This window comes from Puntigrus tetrazona, chromosome 14 (genome assembly GCF_018831695.1).
Source record: "Puntigrus tetrazona isolate hp1 chromosome 14, ASM1883169v1, whole genome shotgun sequence".
NCBI classification, from domain to species: Eukaryota; Metazoa; Chordata; class Actinopteri; order Cypriniformes; family Cyprinidae; genus Puntigrus; species Puntigrus tetrazona.
Window position 1 is genome coordinate 2,925,806 of NC_056712.1, and position 4,800 is coordinate 2,930,605.

Genomic DNA, 4,800 nt, shown 5'->3' on the forward strand with positions numbered 1-4,800 from the left:
TATTGACCATACTGCCAATTATTCAAAGCATCTTAGCCTCAACAATATTAACACCAAATCAACAAAGGGTTGACTTAATTCATTATTAAATTAAATAGAGAGCAATAAAATGCACATCCCCAAGTGTTACATGTGTTCATACAGAGAGCACAGAGTGGATGGAGAGGGAGGTGAATGAAGATAACAGATAATCATGGGCAATATAGGAATGAGAGCAAAGATAGCAGTATATTTTTAAAACCATCTGCTGTGTGTTGAGGGATGTTCATGGATAAGAAGAACTATACATGTCCACTGAGATAATAAACCATGGTCTGCTTTGATAAAGAGGTGTACAAAGTGAAAGCCTTAGATAAGGTCCAAAATTATCGACTGCTATTGTGACCACATTCGCATAAAACCCTCATTGTGAATGTCTGAGAAGATTTGGCGTTTTGAGCATAACCCTAAAATGCACAAAACTGTATAACTGAAACATTAGTATGAGAGGTCTATGATCTTTTATGATATATATTGTAGCATATTAGTACCTTGTGTGTATTTTATATGTAAATTGTAACAAATTCTCAAAGTGGCAGCTTTTGAACAATTTTATCTTGAGGGCATGAGTGTTTGCAAAAAGGTCCAAAAAGATAAAGCTAACTAATAGATTAAAGGTTATTTCTGTCAGAAACGTTTGTCTGTACAGTATGTTGGATGTGTGTCAATGATGTTTATTCCTACCATGTGTGTGTAATGTTGTGTATTGGTTACCAGCACTAACAGCTGCTCAGTGGGTCTGTCTGAGCCAGTGTTACCAGTGTTACACTATTTCTGGAGCGTGTGTTGTTTAAAAGGTCAGACACAGACAGAAGGGGGTGGAGGGGTATAGGGAAGAAAAGAGGAAGAAGAGAGCGAGAGAGACCAAGAAAATCAGAAGAAAGACTGAAGTGGAGAAGGAAGAAGTCAGTATTGTCTGTCAGTTCATTGATTACTTTAGTTAGACTGAAGATTTGTTACTTTGAACAGACGACTCTGGACAAATGGAGGATTCAGAGAATACTGCTTTGACCAATGAGACAAAGGTAATAAGTGACCAGGTAATTGTTGCAGTGAATTATCAAGTGAATCTCTCTATTTCAGTTGCTATATTTCTCTCACATTAACCTTCTTGTTCTGTCTGAAAGACCCCAAGGCCTTTTTAACACATCAAAAACATAATGATGCATGTGACATGATGTTGGCAAACTTATTTTTAAAATGGCTAACCATTTATTGACAATGAACAAATTAACATCACACAAAGAATCTGATAAATGTTATGTTACTTTTTTTGTGGCCATACAAAATGTGAGTAAATGCAATTAATTTTTTAATGCGCAAAGATGTAACTTTAGAGATACACTTAGGTTGCTTTCATTTCTTTTAGTATTTGTTTAAAATGTGTTACCCTGGGGTGAAACTAATCACAAACATAATCAAGTAATTAGTAACTAGTATTAACAATTAACCATGTAGTTAATTTTCATATATATGTATATGAATCAATAATATTTGTTAATGTTAAATGCAACGTAAAAATATTTCAAGGCACTTACTTTAAAGTAGGGAAAAGTGATTCATTAGGCCTACTAAATTACTACAAAACATTAATTAACACACCAAATTAAACATGACACATTGATTAGAAAAAAAGTAAAATATTATTTTAAATCTTTGTTTTATTTACAAAAAAATGTTTTTACAATGTAGATTTTTCAGCACTAGGATCACTAAAACCCTACACATACTGTAAAAATATGAAACAAACAAACAATAAATAAACAAACTGCTCATGAGCAGTCCAAACATATAAGGCAAAACTTATAATAATAACAGATTTATCAGATTGATTGATAGCTTGATAGCTGATTTACATGTGGTAATTCGATATCAGAACACATTTACTAATGCTCACCCTCCCACCTGCTCATTTAATGGAATGCTACAGCTCTTTTTACACTGATGAGTCATGACCTCATGTGACACCTGGGACAACTCCTCTAGACTCACACATGCGAGAGAGAGAGAGAGAGAGAGAGAGAGAGAGAGAGAGAGAGAGAGACCCTTTGGCAGGGATGAGAAGATGTAATGTGTCACAAGGGATAAAAAATATCTTGATGAAAAACTGATTTGACTGATTGATAGATAAGACAGTATATAACATATATGGATATTGGATATGGATATTTTTCCATTAAGAGGATGGAAAAATAAATAAAATAATTGCAGGCTTCAAAATTAGATTTTTGTTGCTTTTGTAGCAGTGGTATAATACATAATGCATATAATAATACACATAAAAGCCTGCTATTATAATCCGTTAGCAATATGCTGGTTAATTGACTCGCTGAATGCTAAACTAGAAGCTAACTAATTAATAAAGAATCACACAATTATACATTATAAACTACAATGTGAAACTAGCTGGTGTATACACTGCAGAGATACATTGTGATTGCTAAGTTTGTACTTTGGTATCATTTTTTTGTTTGGAATGGGCCCTTTACAGGATGCCAAACATGTGATGTCCACAGACACAAAATGTTCTGCAGAGTCAGAGCCAGGAGGTGGGACTGATACTACGGAGGGTGGAGCTAATGAGAACAACAAAGAAAACCAGGAGAACATAAAAGCTGAAGCCAGTGACAGTGAGGCATATGAGCAAAAGGGAGGAGCCACCGAGAATGGCAACATTGTGATGAAAGAGAAAGAAGAACAAGAAAAGGATATCAAAGAACATAAACCTGAAGAACAAGAAAAAGAGACAGGAGTTGATATAAACAAACAATGTGAAGTAGAAGAAGATGTAGAAAATAAAAGGAACAACGACCCTCAAAGGAAAGAGAATGATTCTTGCAACAAACAGGGACAACTTGAGGTAAAGCACAAAGAAGAGGACAGAACAACAAAAGAAAATAAAGAAGATGAAAGTGAAACAAAAGACAAAAGAGAGACTAAAGATGATATCAAGAACAAACCAGAAAATCTGGGAAGAAAAAGCAGAACAGCTCCATCCTCTGCTCTTAGAACCCCTACCAAGTCATATGCTCGTCCCTCGGCCAGAAGAGATGCCATGGCCAAGTTTCAGAAGGACCAGTAAGTAATCCCACTAACATGATATCATTATCATCAACCTCATAATAATATGGATCACAATACTATGTGCTTTGATTTTTTGATCATCCTCACTTTTGTTATACTCTCTATTTTTATGTATATAAAAGAAACGAACCTGGCATTTGTCAGCAATTAATGAAATGTCTTCTAGTGTAAATAGCATATGTTGATTTGTTATAGGACTCCAGGTGTCAGAAACTTTAAAGTTCAACGCACATCTATAGGTATGGCTGGTGGAGCATCAATTAAACAGAAAATTCTGCAGTGGTGCAGGAACAAAACACAGAAGTATGAGGTAAACTAAAGTTAAAACTTCCTAAGCAACACTTTTTTTTTTAAATACTCACTCCTAAAACAGGTTATAATAAGAATGATGTTCATAAAAAACAGAGTGTGATGCCATATTGAGATTTACATGGATATTGTTTTAAGAGTATGTGCTAACCAACAAAACTAATGTACATTGACTAGTATAAACAAAAAAATATTAGGTTAGTATAACCAATAATGGAAGTTTTCCTTTGAGATCTAGTTATTATATTTTGTATCTTAAAGGGTGTCAACATAGAAAACTTCTCTTCTTCCTGGAATGATGGCCTGGCATTCTGTGCACTCGTTCACCGCTTCTTTCCTTCTGCTTTTGACTTCTCCTCCCTCAAAGCAAGTGAACGGGAGAAGAACTTCACTCTGGCCTTTAGTACAGCAGAGTATGTTGCCATTTGAATACGTGTGTAAATATGTGAGCAGTATAATGGCAAAAATATTGTGATGTGTGAAGACAAGTTTTTTATTTTTATTTATTTATGTATTTATTTAGCAATTTGCAAATTACTTACATAGTTACATACATAGTTGTCAAACATCTGAGTAAGCAGTTTTATTCTCTTTTTAATTTCAGATCTCTTGCTGACTGCTGCCCCCTTTTGGAAGTGTCAGACATGTTAATAATGGGCAACAACCCAGATCCTCTGTGTGTTTTCACGTATGTACAGGCTCTCTGTCATCACCTCTCAAAGATAGAGAAAGAGAGGAGGGAAAAGAGAGCACGGAGAAAAACAAAGAAGATCAAGGGGTTTCTGAAGGTAATGAAGATGGAGAGAGGGATGAAATTAATCAAAATGAGAAGAGAGAGAAAATGGATCAGATTCTGACAGGAGACAGAACAAGAGAGAGATCAGAATGAAAATGTAATAAATGCAGATGCTGCGGATTAAAAATAGAAAAACTATACAAATTAAGACAGTGTCAATAATTTTGCTGATATAATCTGCTTTTTTGAAAGTATGGATAGTGATTTTTGTCTAGTGTGGATGATAAATGTGTTAAAATAAATGTTTGTTGAATTGTGTGGGATTGTATAGGTATTTAATTTCCTTAAATGCTTTGAACATGTGACTTTTATTATATTATTATGTTTATTTCTGAGCCAATAATTTTTTTACTTAAGTTTGGGTTTGACCAGTTACTCCAAATAACATCTCACATTGTCATCTGGCTCTTTACAAGTTGTACAAAGCTTCATGGCGAAAGGGCCCCCAAAACATTAGATCTGAGCTTATTCGTTCTAAACATTAGAAAAGGAGTGTTAGCAAAGCTCTGATGCCAGATGTCTCCACAGTATTTGCATCATTCATTATTCTCAACATTGTTACATTGTGTGTT

General features: G+C 34.5%; 1 pseudogene; it reads left to right on the top strand.

Moving 5' to 3' along the window:
* The first annotated feature begins 841 nt into the window (after positions 1-841).
* LOC122357260 lies at positions 842-4,486 on the top strand (annotated as a pseudogene).
* Positions 4,487-4,800: the final 314 nt, after the last annotated feature.